The 16,442-nt window shown below is 32.8% G+C and overlaps 2 protein-coding genes across 2 annotated transcripts in view; one reads left to right on the top strand and one right to left on the bottom strand.

The window, feature by feature from the left end:
* LOC127840842 (octopamine receptor 2-like) overlaps positions 1 to 283 on the bottom strand; it is a 2,612-nt gene extending 2,329 nt beyond the window's left edge. Inside the window, exon 1 of the mRNA XM_052369274.1 lies at positions 1 to 283. This exon is cut by the window's left edge and continues 2,329 nt beyond it. The gene's annotated coding sequence lies outside the window, so the exon portion shown is untranslated.
* Positions 1 to 16,442, top strand: part of LOC127840838 (phosphatidylinositide phosphatase SAC2-like) — a 419,571-nt gene that overhangs the window by 156,107 nt on the left and 247,022 nt on the right. The gene's annotated exons all lie outside the window — the stretch shown is intronic.

Below are 16,442 nucleotides of genomic sequence, written 5' to 3'. Positions count from 1 at the left end.
GATGATACACCTGTTATTAGTGAGCCGTAACGGAAATTAAACCGTACAATTCTCAGCCGCTTTCAATTTTCGAATTAATGAAGATCCTGTGGACAGAAACTTCGAAACAATAAATCGTTCTTTTGCAGACAAATTTGCCTTTAATTGGTGATTTTTAAAGCTTATCTGGCTGCCATCATATGTTTCGAAGAGTGTTCGGTTTTATTTCACTTTGCGCCGAGCCTTGCTATTCTCTTCAGGGTTTTAATATTCCCGCATCTGTAGGCTGTCAACTGCATCAAGTGTTGTCCGTATTCACTGTATTTTTCTTCGTCCTGAAACACGGCAATAACTAAATGATGCATTGCTAGGAGAGAAGACATTTATGTGCGAAAAAAGCGACGTTTGTAGTCTTGTTATTACCATTGGTATCGATAATATACAGTAAGCGTGGTCAGGAAAGCGATTCATCAATCGTCAAAAAATGACTTAATATGCAAATCGACGGTTATATCGACATCAATCTTAATACCGAGCACTTCTTATACGACAATATGTTAATAGAAACCTTTACAATGTGCCATTTCTCTAAGACCCAATACATTCAATGTGAATACAGCTGTTTTCGTATTGCTTAAGTGGGCGGAAAAAAAATGTTAAGTATAAAACATTAACAAAACCTTAAATAATTTAACAAAAATCATGTTATACTGCAAGAAATACAACAGATCAAAACAATTGAAAAAACATGCATACGCTTAAGCGGGCACAAAAAATTATTTGTTAAGTATACATACGCTTAAGCGGGCACAAAAAATTATTTGTTAAGTATAAAACGTTTGAAATAATTTTATACTGCAAGAAATACAAGAGATTTAAGCAATTGAAAAAATGCATCCACTTGTTCCGACTGATAAGTGCCCAATAATCACCTCAGCCAGCCAATATAAAAACACGCAGTAAAAGAAAAAACAAACGAACGTGAGTTAAGTAGTAAACGGGAAGAATGATTATTTATCCGTATTACGAAATTGACAAACCTTATAATAATACACGTATTCACATGTCCGCGGTAGATATGCAGACTTAAATAACAAACACTACCGTAATAAATTATATATTATTTTCATGTAAAAGAATTATGATGCACTTCTTTGGTTAATTCCAAACTTTTGTTTTCAATTTTCAACGATAATATGTTTTGTAGTCTAGTCCTTTTCTAGATAATGTCTTCCCGCATTCGAACCCAAAAAGACATGCACTGTTATTAGTCCCATGTTGGTTTCGAGATGGGCAATTTAATATAATAAATGGATCGTTGTCAAAACGGAACGTTTGTGACATTTTGCAAGACAATGCTGGCGTCATTTGAATATGAAAGCGCTGCTATTGGCAGTTCCCGATTGTGGAGGTTTGTTTTTCTTGTACTAAATTAAATGCGGTACCGAATTCTAGATATGGGCCGTGCTCTGTGAAAAAGGGGTTAAATGCATGTGCGTAAAGTGTAATCCCAGATTAGCCTGTCCAGTCCGCACAAGCTAATTAGGGACGACACTTTGCGCTTTTATAATATTTTTCGTTTCAAGAAAGTCTATTTTGAGCAAAAATCAAGTTAAGGCCCAGATTAGCCGGTGCGGACTGCACATCCTAATCTGGGACGACACTTTCCGCACATGTATTAAAGCTACTTTTTTACAGAGCGCGGCCTATAAGTGTTCAAGTGCCATGAACACAATTCCATTATTTGATAAGTTAAAACTTGACATTATGTAGACTATTCATACAATTAATATTAATTGAATGATGTTTTGGATCACCTAGGAACGTACTGTACAATTTTTCAATCACGTTATGGGGACATAATTGATTTTCGTCCTACACATGTAAATGTATCATGAAAGAGATAATCACATATTTACCATATTATAATTACTCATACTCAACATTGAGTTTTCATGGCAAACTGTGTACAGTCTACAAGAAACAGTTCAGTTTACATAAAATTATATATTCGACTAACATTACATTAACTGAGGTTTTTCTTTAACACCTAAATGATCATAAATGGTTGTTTTTCTCAAGATCATAATAAACCCGAAATTCAAATTCAACCGGAGTACGTGGTCGATTATTGCTCGATTGAATTTCAATCACATGCGAAAGTTAGAAAAAGATCATAACACTGGCGTATGCAATCCGTTTTAATCTATTTGCTCTAAGTTGTTTTTATATAAATAATCATCTAATATTTCAATTCGAATCAATAATTAGAAAATAAATGTTCTTATTTCAGAATCGTATAATTTCTAAGTAGTTGTCACTACAAAACATATTTTCAATATGACAACATACAGTTGCTACGTAGTCTTGCTTTCTGAATGAGTGTATCTTTCATGGACGCATGCACAGACATATTATTTGGTAATTGGTCCAAAGCATGTAATTATTTGTATTGGTTTCATGGCATACATTCTTTATCTCGATTAATACAATATGTTGACCGGGTAGAATTCGTATTGTTTCACTTTATGATTGTGTTCTCTATCCTTAAAATACCCGCCGTGCGGTCTTTGACTTCTGCAGCATTAATTAGTTCCAGTTTATGCCAATGTCCGTAATAACCATACAACCATAAAATCCAGTTCATTATAATTTATTGTTATTAAGTTAACAGTAACAGTAACTATCCGAGGTCGGTGCTCAACTTTGCAGTGTTTTTCCACACCTATCGCATTAAGAATTATTTTATTACACGCTTATATATACAAGTTTAAACATCATTTAATAACCCTAATTTCAGAAAGAATATATTTCGACTTATCGGTGGAAAAAACGTTTTAAAATATCATCGATTTATCTCGGACACTTCTCACACAATATGTTGCCATTAGAACAATATGTGCGAATACAGCGCAATACTATAACGAGCGTTCGATTGTCGTTAGACATATGGTCTAGAAAAATTAAAAAATCTACTAATAAAAAAAACAAAAACAAAAACACAACACAATGGAATTGACTGACTGTTTTTGTTGCTAAGATTGTACTTAGAATAAAAGCGTATACACAAATTTCTTAAAGCTGCAGAGGTATCAATTGTTCAGGAAATTCACAAGACTTACTTATTAATCCGATCACTTGCCCATGTACATAATTTATGGGGCATACTGTATTTAATGTGTCTGAAATACTGAATACTGTAAAATAAGGTTAGATCTAATAAGACTTCTTAACACAAATGACTTTTTGTAAAGTAGTCCCTTTCAGCCATTATGTGCCATCGGCGTTTATGAAAAGGATGCCAAATAGTCCCCTTAGGTATTCTGAAGACGATATGCGGTTATTACATAGAAATTGTAATAATAGCACGTACAGCGCTGTTGATCTTTATACGATTGTAAGAATACGTGTGAAACTACGAATTCTGAAATAATTATTCCTTAAGCTTACAAGGTACACCCCTGTTATCGTAAATGTTGAAGGAAATAGATGGCAACAAAATACTATCATTCGGAACGCTCTAATTGCAGAGTTTATACGTTGATTGATATAATAGATCTGAATCGCATCCCGACGTGGTGCTGTAATTAGTCTTGCAAAGGCAATTCATCAAACGACAGACCTAAGCGTGGATTACTCTGCCTTTGACAGCAATGATTAATCCGGATATGGCAGAATAATCCTCCAGGATGCGACTAGATGCCCTGTCGTATCCTCCAATAAATGATATTGACTTTATCGTTTTTTGAATCGTTTATTCGTGCAAAAAAGAGGTGTGATGATAGGCAAAATACACGCCACATTCAGCAAATATTTGTTCTTTAATTTATGTTTTATTAAAATAAGTTCATATACAGATACTATTAAACCTTACGCTACACCTCTAGTAGTTTTTGCAAATAGCACATACGGCACCGCAGTAACAAGAATTAGTTTCCTTTTTTCCCCCAAACGAATTGTTGTTTTCTTTGCGGAAATAATGATATATTGGTTTATGAGGCACTTGTCCACATAGTTACTTATTATTTGCGAGTGTTTTCGTTTTTTCCCCCGAATTATTTCAGAAAGTTGCATAAAAGCTGTTGCTTGTAACGTGGTTTACGCATTGACTGATTATATTTCTATGTTTCTGGTATTTCATTTTATTTTATTATTTATTTTATTTAAATTTATTTTATTGACACTCTGGACAGTTGCAGAGTAATTTCAAACACAATATTAACGCTTTTACATTCGGCAGATTTTTATCCAATTTGAATAAAAATGAATAAATTTGTACTATTTTTATATATAAATAATTGTATAAGGATACATGTTCATTGTTAATATTTAAAGTGGACTTATTAAAGTAAATGTGAAAATTAACAAAAGGCTACAATTTGTTATATATGCACAACAAATAATTCGTTTTATACAACTAGATCATATAAAATATTGATACAAGTAAATAAACGAACAAATAAATACATTCAAATTAATACTTAATTGAATGCACGTCATAAAATATTATTGTGCACAATGCGCGTATGATTTTGCGAACAAACAAACACATTAATACAATACCTTTAAAAAACAACAACATAATTCCGCAACGTCATTGAAAATGTCCGTATTTTATAATGAAACATTTAATTATAACAGTTCTACTGGTGTTCACTTCCACTGTTCTCTACCATTCACTCAATCAACTTTCACAGACCCGTGGCAATTGTTACACTACAGTTTGGTGTTCTGCATGATATTGGGTATTTATTGGCTCCGCGAGTCCTTATAATAAGCGGTCTTGATCGCCGGGATTACCTGCTCCTGGCTCTCGTTCATGCAATGAAAGGCAGCAGCGGCGCTCTTGGAAAACTGGGCCTTAAAGGGATCTTTTCACGGTTTGGTAAATTGACAATATTGAAAAAAGTTGTTTCAGATTCGCAAATTTTCGTTTTAGTTATGATATTTGTGAGGAAACAGTATTACTGAACATTTACCATAGTCCAATATAGCTATTATTTGTATCTTTTGGCGATTTGAAAACCTAAAAATTATAAAGCGTTGCAACGCGAAACGATTGAATAATTTGGAGAGTTCTGTTGCTGTCGTTTAAATTTACGAAACTACGAAGATTGCTTGTATAAGGCATAAAATACTTACACTGTGTACACCCGGCGGAATAGTCGAGAGGGCTAATGCGTTTTTACTTCAGACTAACTCCAGGACTCCGGGGGTCACTGGTTCGAGCCCTGGTACCGGCTACTTTTTTCCCTTTTTTAAATTTTATTCTTTATTTTTAACTGGAGCTTTTAAGATCCAATGTTTGCATTTATCAATATAAAGCATTTAATGACAATCTTCAAAATATGCCAAAATCTGTGAAAAGGCCCCTTAAATGCATGTGCTTAAAGTGTCGTCCCAGATTAAACGGTGCTGTCCGCACATGCTTATCTGCGACGGCACTGTCCACCTGCATTGGATCTTCTTTTAGAAGATACTTTATTTGATGGACAAATTCCATATGCCCCGTTTTACTAGAGACAGGCACATATTAAATGCCTTTTTCATTTGTTACTTTTCAAGATTAAATATATCAGAGTATTTTTGAAATTGGAATACAAAGATTCAGCACTCATCAACAAAAACAGCAAGGAAATATATACAGCGTTGAAATAATTTCGGCCATTGCTATAAAGAACACTGATTTTGTATGGGTTTACTTTATGTTACAAAATATTTTGCGAATTATTCGTTTATTTAGAGTATTTATGTTACTTTAAAAGAAATAGAAAATCGAAAATCAGTTTGGAATTACTTCAATAATATATCTGTCTCGGAGGCATATATGTATTTGATTATTTACCCGGTACAATTTACCATATGGTAAATGAAATATGCCAATCTTAAACCAAGGATACTCATTTAACAGAGGAGAAAAGTTTATACATACATAAAACAACAACATAGTTATAACTTCTTAAGTGCATTCCGAGCACGTTATAATATGCGGAATGCGTTACAGATAATAAAAAAATGGATTAACATAAAGATATGACCGTTTTAAATGCACACATTCAAAATTAATGTTGACATTTTTAAACACGCACATTATGTTTATACAACATGGTACCGTGTGTGTCATCCATGTCTACCAAGGTCTACCATATAATGAAGCATCTTTTATACGAACAGATCAATCTTCTTATTTGATCGGATGCTATTTTGATTTAGTGACTATTTGCATTGCATTTTAGAAAACATATTTTTTTCATTTAAGCGAACTGATTCTTTTACTGCAAGTAAACATGAAAATAAGTATTTCTCTATTTGGTTTACTTAGGGAAAATAAACTAAAATAAAACACATCTTTTACAAAAATATTGACATAAAAAATCCATTTTGCAATAAAAAAAACCTACTGTTTATTTCATCCGCCAAAGCTTTGTTTATTTGTTTCTATTTTAAAAAGAAATAATAAAAAATAAGTTAGAAAGAATGTTGTGTGATCCAACAATCTACCTTTAACAGATAGAAAGTTGAGAAAACAAAGTGTTTTAAAACTTTTAAACAAGTGGTCTGTTAAATGCATATTTCAAAACAGACAAAAAGTACTGTTTTATTTTAATTATAAATAATACATATGGTAACAAATATTTTTTAATAAGTTTAGATATCATCGTATATATAAGTATTACTGTTATTCAAAGTTATATGAGCGAGATTATTGTCAGCAATTTACTGCAAAGCGATTTCAAAGCAAATGGCTTAGAGCTCGAAATTTAACTCTCTGTCATTTCCATAGGGAAAAGGCAAAGCGGCTTATCACTTTGATTGTTTTCGTTTTAGTGTTGCCGTGAAATGTGTTGCCAAGAATGTGAATGACAATGGACAATGCTGTAAAGAATGCTTCCAATATCTACATTTCCTTCGAGACTTTAAATAGTGCATCGAGTGTTATTTTATTTCTATAACCGGAATCAATTGCATATGACACCGAACAATATTATCTTGCCATCACGTATGGATCGTGTCTTGTTTTGTTCGAAATGTCATATGCGCATGTTATTTGGTTTTTCTTTTTGTTTATTTGTTTACATACGTGTTTTAAGCGATTGCTTTTTTATGACTGCTGTCATTTTTAAGCTTAGCCGTTTTTAGGGTTCAGAATCAACGGGGTTTACACACGGGCTGGACAGAATTTAATCACTTCGTTAAGAACTTTTTGCAAATATCTCAAGTTATTGAAATAATTTGCAAAAATCTTTCGTGCATTAAAGTTAAGCATATTAACCATTTAGTCGAATTTTGAACAACAACAGGTTTATTAAATAAATTAATTCTGATGTATTTCACATTGCCATAAACAGCATAAAAATCTATCTTTCATGCTCTAGTTAAAATTCTTAACAAAAATTGTATTAAGAAGTTATTTGAAATTAAGCACAACTTACCGTCGTGTTAACATCAATAAAAGTTAAAAGGTGGAACCCCACAGAGTCACATGATCTTGCACCTTTGTTATGCATGTATGCACTTATGACACATATGGTAGGGCAAACATTGTCATAAATGGCTGGTCTTAACTTGAATGCAGGGGATATATGAGCAAATAGCTACCGACTAATCTTTTTTAAACTTATATTTCAGCACAAATAGTGTAAAGAAAGAACAAACTGATGAATTATTTATTCAATTAGTTCAAAAGTTTATATAGGAGTGCTTTATACTGTGGTTGGCGATATCTTCAGACAGCTTTTAATATAAGAAATTTAAAAAGTATACCCCCTTGGTCAAAATGTCTTCCTGTCTGCGAATACCATATTTTATTCCATGGTTTTCTAGTTAATAATTGTTCAATACTGATGATTAAGAAAGAATACAGATTTCTTAATTATCTTCCATTATATTACATGTGTTTGTATTATTGCTACTGTAGGTATCAAACGATCATACATGCATACATTAATGCACGCATGTGTTACTAATTTAAGAGTCTACACAGCTTTTAATATACAGATGATAATTATTTGATTACGGTGTAATTATGCGGAATATTTGCTTATTAAATGTGTTTGTTAGTATTATATTACATATCGTACACAACAATCATGTGGTAGGGAAGTAGTAATATTTCGTTTAAAAGGCATTCCAAAAGACGAAATAAACATACCGTTGCATTACGTGTATGACGTACATTCTTCGAATTTTATGGGTATAAACAATGTTTATACATCTTTTCTCTGGTGTTGAAAGTTACATCACGTGTCTAAATTTGCGGAATGTTTGGCAAGTTCTGTCATAGCAATAATATTTGCCAGCATGAACGATTTATGATTTTCCCGGATGTCTTGTTGTCTGCAATTGAATGTTTTCCTGTACATTTCCATTAACTTCCGATGACCCGAATTATTGACATAGTCTTATAACATGAACGCGTTTACACAGTAACGCCGTGCTAGAATGACGTTTTGACCGAAACCGTTCTTTTATTCACGCTCTTCCGATATTCCAGGAATACTAATAATGCCTCTGTCAAATTATCTGTATAGCAATCCTATTTCCGTTGTATTTTTTCAAGGAAATAAGCAGCTTATTTCAAAGGATTGTCAAGAAACCGTTACTTACAGTAATAATATTTTTTTATATCGTCTGTGTTTGCATATTAATTATTATACTCACTTGATAAAAATACTGCTAAGTACATGCATTATTCTTTGAAATAGAAAATACATTTTAAAGTTTAAGTGAGGCTTAGGTTTGTTCTTCATCACAACAATCTACATATTTAAGTAGACAAATCACGAACACAAACCGCAAATCAACATGATTCACGCGTTATTTACTACCTTGGAACCTTCAGTGCTGAACATTTCGGTTTAAAACAAGTTTACCTGCTCCCTATGTTGCCCGCGACTAATGGCGATGTACACTTCACGTGATCGTATATTAGGATACATAATAATCACGTATTGTTTATTTTGTTATGAACAACCTACAATTGTTCATTCGCTGATGTCAAATAAAGCTCAAACGGTGTTTCTTGATAATAACGTAAGGGCGCGCTAAAATTTTATCTTTCTACGACCTCGTTTCATTAATTGCCAATAAGTTTACTATTTATCGACATTCCCCGCGGAGCAATACTGCCAACGTCTGTATAGGATTGTTATGTGGGAATAAAGTATCTCATATTGCTAAGAATTGTATTACTTGTTATTACGGAACAGTTTGCATGGATTTGTGCAGCAAAGTTATTTTGATTACGACACACCACTAAGCACATTGGTATCAATACATCATGTTCAAAACACTTTTCATTCGCGTGAGTATATTCTAAAATACACTGTATGTATTCTTTGTATTCAATGCATTTTCGGTCCTTTGAATAAGTGTAGTTTTAATTTTCGAATGCAGATTAAGATATGCTGTATTGCTTAATTGATGAAACTCGATATAAGGGAGTTGTTTAAGTTATAACCCGTCCGTCCGTTTGTCCATCCGTCCAACGAAATCTGGATAATGCGAACATTCAAAAAAGTAATTTAGCTATGTTGATTAAACTCAAAATGGATAGATGGATGTATTTGGGAATATCTTGCTGTTTGTTAAGCTTCTTGTAAACTGTATTTAATGCAATAACATTGACGGTTTGGCTTTTTCATTAGGTGCTTTTTGTATGTTATGGCAAATGAATTAGCTGTTGTGCAATGAAATATGATGCTGATAATGAATCGACCGATTCAAAATATAAAAATAAGAAAAGTATTTATTATATGAATTTTTGACACATATCACATTCGTATTGATTTACTCTCGTTATCAACAATTTGTTTACTGATGCCGTTAAGCCAAATAATTTGTATTTCTATTCGTGCATATTATTATTGTCGGCGCTCCTATTACTGATGTTTCCGTTTAAAACTTCATGTTGAACCATAATCATACACGGCTGTCGGAAAAGTACGACATGTCTTCTTCATGTACGCAGGTTCTGTTTACATTTCGGGTACCATTTAAGCGTTGATTCTGCTTAAACGTTTGCTTGCCGTAATGCTTAACGCATCGATTCCTCTCACGTTTCCGCCCACGTTTCGGATATCTGGAAATCACTCACGCTCACCGATTACCGGTAAACACAGGGACCTCTGGCGGCATAGGGAGACGGAATTAATAATTACTGCAATTGAATTATGTGGCGATAAGTATAGATGCTTCATGCATATTTGACTAAACAACTGCCTTCTCTATTTTTAGACTAAGATACAATGTAAGAATGATGTAATGTTTGCGACAAGCCTCATTTGTTGTCCGTGTTTCTCTTCCATCGACGAATCGAGTTTATTGGAAGAATGAAAATGGCATCAACTTTAATGTCCAACGCTTGAAGTCAAACAACTCTTTTTTCATCAAGTTTGATCGCAGTATAGTAACTCGACTTAAACCGATTTAATTATTGCTGCTTACTTGCGGACAAGCGTATCACCTCATTTTAATTCAGCCCGTAATCATAAAAAAAACTGTTGGATACAGTATACTTAATTGAAGTATCTTCACGTGCAAATCATGCTTCCTTTGCTGAATTCATTATAAATTTATTGTTAACATCTGGCAAATATTCTGGTCCGTAAGGATAGAAAAATTATTCCTAGATAGCCAATCAATTTAGCAATTTAGCGGTCTTTAACATATAATTTGATAAATTTGTAACCGTATAGGTCTGTAAAAACGACTGTAGGCTATACATTAACATGTTGTTTATTCAGGAACGCACCCCTAGTTGTGCAAGCAAATGAATTATGTCTGGCGGCGACAACAATATCTGTACAATTATGTCTCGGATATTGCATCGTTGATCATTATAATAAACCACTAGTCTATTTCAACAAAATGTCAATTTAAAATAGAAATTTCCTGTCCTAAACCTTATGTAACGAATGGCACAATGCATGAAGGTTTTCGGAATTTGTGTATGTACGTTAACTTCTATTTAAATTCTATTGTTCATACGTCTATAGTCATGTGTGTAAGGTAGTTCAGCTAAACAATATGCGCATTATATTGGCCTTGCTCTGTGAAAACGGGGTTTAATGCACGTGCAGTCTGAACAAGCTAATCAGGGACGACACTTTCCGCTGTTATGATGTTTTTTGGTTCAAGAAATTCTCTTTTTAGCAAAAATCCAGTTTATGCGGAAAGTGTCATCCCTGATTATCCTGTGCGGATACAACCATGAATCAATCCCCTTTTTCACAGAGCATGGTCCATATGTGTTCTATTGTTTTCAAGTAGTGCTTTATGACCCACGTCCTAAAATATCTAAACATCTTATGGTGTTATTCTTCAACCAACTGGTAGTGTTAAGCCAATTTCATGATTCGCTGACTAGTATTTTGCCTGACATATTACGTCCGTCATTGTTAAGTAAATTATCAGCGTTTCTGTCGGTCTGACATTTTGTGATTACAACCCTTGCATAAATAATATAACATTTCTTGAAATGATCGTCTAATGTTTCATCCAACGACCGTCGTTTTCGACACCGACGTCAATAATCAATGTCTCGCTAAGCGTTTTAGCCAGGACTAAAATGTAAATATCTACAGTTATTGTCTAGTTTCCGTGATTATCAAGAAATACTTTCTTCATTTTCCGAGACAAAGCGATTTTCTTTGTGTTCGACTGTCAACAACGAAAACTAAGCTGATTGTGAGAATATATATCAGATCTGTTGGTCGCTGACCTATTTAATCTTCGTTGTCTGATAACGTTTACTAAAAAAAAAAACTAAAACCGGTTTTTGAAATTCTATTAGTTTTTTAATATTTGCTGTTGTGCCTTCTTTATGTTTTCCTATTTTGATCCTTGCGTTCTCATTAAATCATAGTTGTTGTACTGTTTTATACTGCGACTAGGTCAAAACATTTGTTCCTCTCATATCTTGGTCGAGTTCGAAATTGGATCACGTTTGGTTCGAAATTAGGACACTATATCAAGTTAAAGAAGAAGCTAGTGAAAATTTTCGAGCACACACTTATTGTCTAATCTGCATGATACTTGGTAAGCACATTTGTTCAAATAATATCTCGTAATTGAGTCATGTGTGGTCCAGAACTAGGTCACTATGAAGGATGTAAAAGCTAGAATATGGAAATGTACTGCCAAATATTATGAACCGCGGTTAGGACATGTGGCCAACTGATATATCTGCAGAATGTGCAATGTCGTCAGTCGGGTTAAAAACTAGGTCACTAGGTCAAATACAACAATTAGCTTGTTAACCGTCACAAATTACATATGTTTGCATAATTGCTATTAAACGTTCTCATAAACTTAGTATTCATATATCGCTATTGAGTTATATGGTTCATGTCAATTGAAAGACATTGTTGCCATTAGGTATGGATTTTTTCCTTATGGTGCGATAGTAAAACCAATGTAACACCCTAGAACAGGGGGGGGGGGGGGGGGCACGCGTATACGGGAGCTTACCGCGTTTAAGTGAGAAAGTTGTTGCAAAACTTCAAAGATGGCGTCGTTTAAGTGTTTTTCGTGAAGGAGTAGCGGATATTTTCACCCGGTAAGCCAGTTTATATTTGTATTTCTTTTAAATGAATAAGCCCTTTCGGCTCTACGGTGTTTGTGCTCCCCTCGGTTTTTTGTTTCAAAACCGTAGACGTCGGAATAAAAAAGTTATTGAAGCAAAATCGTTGGATGTTCGAATATCATTTTCTCTCATTATAAACAGTATTTGTGCATGTGTACAGTTAAATATAACATAAATCACGAATATTTTATTATCTCGGCGCGTTGTTATGTCTATTAATTCATTTAATGCCGAATTATAACGGGTTAACCCCCATTTGTCGAACTAAACTTCCTTTTAAGCACATTTTGGGACCTGACTTCCAATTGATTAACAACTCTTTCCTATGTTACAAGCTTTTATGCGAAATAACTTTCGTGAATGAATTCCGCATTGGTGCGAATGTCTTGGAAAACATTTTCACTTGAAGAAATCAAGAATTTTCTTTTTTCTATTAATTGTTTTATTATTATGTGTATTATTATATGTTTTATCGCGTACTTAACGCTAACATTTAGTGTGTGTAATATAAGACATTCGACGGTATTATAAACACAGTGTAATTCTTACCTGTTTATTTTAACACATATGGGCATACTCATGTTTGAATATGTATCCAACGGAATACTATTCTTACTATTTCCAGATATCTAGACGCCAGTTATATATGTTGAGGATGCCAAGATTTAAAAAGACGGCGTAACGAAGTGTGTACCGCTTTAGAATGCGATAGGTACATGAAAACCCACCAATCAAACAAAAAAGATTACGTCGAAGTACCTTGCCAAACAATCACATATACGTGCAATAAAATTGTAATGAAAAACAGAAGTGATAAAATAAAAAGAACTCAGTTAATTCAATCTGTAGAAAATGGAGGTATCCAATTAATGAACATTGACTCATTCTTGAATGCAGTCAAATGCAGCTGGGTTAAACGATACCTAGATAATACCAATACGAGTTAATGGAAATTATTCTACCAGAAAATCCTAATAAAATATGGTGACTCCTTACTCTTTGAATGTAACATCAGCAATACTATCTTACATGATATTGCAAACGAAAACATATTTCTGTCTGATGTTCTATCAGCATGGAGTGATGTCACTCATAACTAAGAAACCCAAACCAGTAGTAAAACAATTTTATGGAACAATAAAGACATAACTTCAAACAATAACACGTTTTCCTATAAAGACTGGTTTGAACGAAGCATTAAATATGTCGACCAATTATATGACTTCAGAATTAAGGATTTCTACTCTTTTGATAATATATGCTACATATACGGAATACCTTCAAATAATTTTCTGAAGTACTACACACTAATCAAAAGCATACCCATACATATTAAATCTGAAATCAATACAAATAATACACCATGTACTCAAACAACATTTGTAGAAAACATACTTGGAAGAAAAAACAAAATAAATAAAATATTCTACACACTACAAATTAAAAACCCTACAGAAAACTCCAAAATCCAAAATCAATGGCAAGTCCTTTTTGGAGAAAATGAGCTTAATTGAAAACACATATTTACCATGCCATATAAAGCAACTATTGAAAGCACACTGAGAAATTTTCAATATAAATACATCCATAGAGTTATAGCTACAAATAAATATCTCTTTAAATGCAAATTATCTAACTCAAATCTGTGTGACTTCTGCAGTGAAAACATTGAAACTATAGAACATCTTTTTTGGGAGTGCAAACACATCCAGACTATTTGGAATCAATTAATATCCTTTCTTGAACAACATCGAATAAACGTTAAACTATCTTTCTTAAATGTAAGTTTCGGAATTAACTCATAGAAATCAATAGACTGTAATAATATTGTGAATTTTATGGTTATATTGATGAAATATTTTATCTTAAACATGAAGTACAAAAAACAAGTACCAAATTTTAATTGTTTTGTCCATAGTCTTAAACTAAAAATACAGATTGAGAAAGAAATAGCCCTCAGTAATGACACATTACAAATCTTTGAACAAAAATGGAATCGGATAAAATTCTCATAATGTTTTGTCCACTTAAATACATTTCATTCTAATGTTAGTTTATCTCTCTAAAATAGTTTATTTTTTTTATTTTTTTTTTCAATCTGACAAGATCATTGTGAATATACAACAAAACACACAAGTCCAGTATGCTTTCTTCCGACTTTATACAACTCATCATTTTTCATAACTATTCCTCTGTTGTTCTTTTCTTTTCTCTCTAAAAAAATAATATATATATATTAGCATATCTTGTTTAACATGTCTGGACTTTTTTGCTTTGTACAATCACTATGTTGTATGATCATAAACATGTTTACATTGTATGTATGATATTGAATAAAAAAAAAAAGAAAAACAGAAGAGGGTAAAGCCGGTTTGATACTAGTATATAAAAAGGTCGATGTTACCAAATTCTGCCATTGTTGCGATTCGGAATACATGAAGCATTTGGAATACCTGACATCTGCTTAGAAGATGCATATCGGTGGATGTTTTTTTTATGATACTTAAATATGAATTGTTTATTTAATACAATGACATTTGACGCGTTCTACCATAACGATACTGATACACGTATATGACTTTGATGTGACACATTTTGGACGACCTTCTTTTAAACCAGTTCTGAGTTGTTCACTATATTATAATCGCAAAAAGTGAATTTGTAGTGGATAGAAAGATTTGTGCAAATGCAATACACGATATGATTTCAGTAGAAGTGATCAATATATTTTTTATACATGTATGTTTTTTCTCTTTTATACCTATGTGAATACATATTATTTATGACTGTTGTATTGGGGGAATAAAGTATTGGTTCACTTAGAAAGATTATTTCGTTTGATCCTAACATTGCCTTCTAATCGTTAGTAATGTTAATATGTCAAATGCATAACGAATTAAATCCGACCCTAAATCTTTTTTTATCATGTATGTAAGTGCTAAATACAAGTGAAAATTTATGCAGAGACATCGTAGGAAGAAATAACGTATCACAGATAATGGTTTATTTTCATAACAAAGTGAGAAACTAGCATCATGACATATACGGAATAAAACGTGTAAGTAAGTAGCACTCATAGCAATTATATGTCAGACGTGTCTATGTAGACTTTATAAATAAAACAAAAACACTACAAACATCAGCTGTACATGTTTTGTTATGTTCGTGTTTTTTATTTGCTGTTTTAGTCCGACTCTTTTGAAGGATTCTTTCTTGCATATTCTACATTTAAACTCATGTGGTCCATGAATGGGACATGATATCTCAATCCTTCCCTGATGTAAAATTCCTGATTACATAAACTGCAACGAAAGATGCACTTATTTTCGCCATTTAACCTGCATCATCTGAAAAGACAGTAAAAGAATGGTTAAAAAAAGTTCATAGCAGAATAAGGTCGACACGTCATAAAATACATGGAATTAATTATAATATTACTGAAAGATAAACGTTCTATTATCTCGTACATCAGCCACCACACAACCCATCTTCTTGAAAATAGGTGAATTGATTCAATTGGTCGGCAGGTTTTACGAACAGCATTATTATTATTCTACAGTAAGTAACGTGATTAAGAAAACACTTATATTGCACCACGTTACATGCTATAAAACTATAATATTGAAGTACACATATACACTTGATTTAAGATGGGTAGGTATATCATGTCAAGCTCTTTTACATATGAAAGAGCTGTTTGTCATTTGGAAGTCAGGTCCCAAAATGTGCTTAAAAGGAAGTCAGTTCCAAATAAGGGGGTTAAACCAATAATGTTTGCCAATAAATTAATTATCAGTGATAAAACGGCGTCGGTAAAATGAAATAATCATGATTTTATTTATATTTTTACTGTTCACGTGTGTCAATACTGTGTATT

Source organism: Dreissena polymorpha, chromosome 8, assembly GCF_020536995.1.
Source record: "Dreissena polymorpha isolate Duluth1 chromosome 8, UMN_Dpol_1.0, whole genome shotgun sequence".
In the NCBI taxonomy this organism is placed as follows: domain Eukaryota; kingdom Metazoa; phylum Mollusca; class Bivalvia; order Myida; family Dreissenidae; genus Dreissena; species Dreissena polymorpha.
This window is presented reverse-complemented; position numbering and strand designations above follow the sequence as displayed.